Genomic DNA, 2178 nt, shown 5'->3' with positions numbered 1-2178 from the left:
AAAGGTCTCTAAGACATTGCCAATGACCCCTGGGGGCAAAGATAAAAAAATCCAGTTGAGAACCACTGGGTTATCTTAAGATGTATATATGAAAAGCAGGCTATGTTTGATTCTTTTCCTTTATTTATCAGTTTCCCAAATGACCAATTAGTTCTCAAGCTTTCCTTAGAGGAGACATAATAACTCATAATTTTAAATGTGATTTATGTCTTTGTATTCACTGTAGCTACTAGTTCTATTTATGCTCATATTTTCTTATTTTTAATCTGTGAAAGCCTTTTCTATTTGGTTTCTAAATTTCTTTGATACATCTAGTGGCCTTGTTTCCTGCTATACTAAGTTCTTTCAAGCTAATTTTATGTATTTTTCTGTAAAATTTGTATATTTTCTGCACAGGCCTGGAGCCCACTATTTCTCCAAGGAGTCTTGTTTTTTTTACTAGGAAATATAATTTAGAAAATACAATCTGGATGTTTGAGGTGCTTATAAGTCTCAAGGCCCTTTCAGTGGACAAAAGTGGGAATACATATGTATATATATGAGACATATATATACCACACATACACACACACACAAACACACTCAGAGTCATATTTCCAATTCCATTTCAGTATGCATAGCTTTTTTTCTTATTCTTTAACCTTATACCTGTATCTCCTTTCTCCACTGCTGCAAACTTTAATACCCAATGATACTAACATAGTCACTCATTTGCTTTATACTTGTGGTGGGCAGACAGTAAAGCTGCCCTTAAATTTCCTACCTCCTACTAATTAAACCCTAGTGTAATCTCATATGCTTGAGTGTGGGCTGGACACAGTGACTCAATTCTTTTTTTTTTTTTTTAAATCCTGCCACAATATTTTTAATTACATACAAAGGTCTGACATGTCACCCAGGGACCCATTTCACCCACTGCTCTGTTTGGCCGCCAGTCTTTTGTCTCTCTCTTCAGCAATGGTGAGGCGGATACCCTTTCCTCAGGGAAGGGAAATCCATGGTTTGCTGCCCTTGCCAATAACAAAATTGTTGGAAAGTCGAGTGGCAAAGCTGTTGCCATTGGCATCTTTCACGTGAACCACGTCAAAAGATCCAAGGTGCCTCTCTCTGTTGGTGATCACACCAATTCTTCCCAGGTTGGCACCTCCAGTCACCATACACAGGTTACCAGTGTCAAACTTCATGAAATCAGTAATCTTGCCAGTCTCCAAATCAATCTGAATATCATTCACCTTGATGAGGGGATCAGGGTAGCAGATGGTGCGGGCATCATGAGTCACCAGATGAGGAATTCCTTTTGTGCCCACAAAGATCTTTCTCACTTTGCATAACTTGTACTTGGCCTCCTCTGGTGTAATACGATGTACAGCAAAGCAACCCTTGGTGTCATAGATCAGACGGAAATTCTCTCCCATCTTGTCAATGCTGATGACATCCATGAATCCAGCAGGGTAGGTTATATCAGTTCGGACCTTGCCATCAATCTTAATGAACCGCTGCATGCAAATCTCCTTTACTTCATTTCCTGTCAGGGCATACTTAAGTGTCTTCCTTAGGAAAATGATGATGAGGAGACACTCTCAACTTGTGGGGACCAGTGGATGGATGAGGAGCAAACACACCGGTCAATTTATCCAGCATCCAATCCTTTGGAGCTGCTGCCTGCTTCAGATGCTTCTTGGGACCATGAGCCACGGCTGCGTTAGGCAAGGAAAGAGACAGTGACTCAATTCTAATGAATAGAATTTGACAAAAGTGATTGAATGTCACTTCCTAGGTTACATTACCAAAAGAGCATAATTTCTGTCTTGCTGGCTTTATGTAGTTCTTTGCTGGTTTGCTTTGAGGTAATCCATGTGTTCTGTTATAAACCGCCCTATGGTGAGGTCCACATGGCAAGAAACTGAGGAAGACCTCCCAGCAACAGCTAGAGAGGATCTGAGGTCCTCAGATGAACAGCCCACAAACAATTGAATCCTGCCAACACGATGTGAGTGAGCTAGAGAGCAGATCCTTTCACAGCTGACTCTTGGGTTGATTCTAATAACAGAAACACCAGCCAACACCTTCATCCCAGTCTTTGGAGAAAAGTCAAGTGCAGACACTCAGTTAAGCTGCACCCAGATTCCCACCTTCAGAAACTGTCCCCAGGTGCGGAATGGGGCTACAGTACAAGCA

At 41.2% G+C, this 2178-nt stretch overlaps 1 pseudogene across 1 annotated transcript; it reads right to left on the bottom strand.

The window, feature by feature from the left end:
• Positions 1 to 847: 847 nt before the first annotated feature.
• LOC117062084 lies at positions 848 to 1696 on the bottom strand (annotated as a pseudogene). The gene has a single exon (XR_004428206.1). The product of XR_004428206.1 is annotated as a 40S ribosomal protein S4, X isoform-like (transcript).
• Positions 1697 to 2178: the final 482 nt, after the last annotated feature.

The sequence above is a fragment of the Trachypithecus francoisi genome, unplaced genomic scaffold (assembly GCF_009764315.1).
Source record: "Trachypithecus francoisi isolate TF-2019V2 unplaced genomic scaffold, Tfra_2.0 Lachesis_group17, whole genome shotgun sequence".
NCBI classification, from domain to species: domain Eukaryota; kingdom Metazoa; phylum Chordata; class Mammalia; order Primates; family Cercopithecidae; genus Trachypithecus; species Trachypithecus francoisi.
Note: the sequence above shows the minus strand (reverse complement) of the source record. Positions and strands in the feature narration are given on the sequence as shown.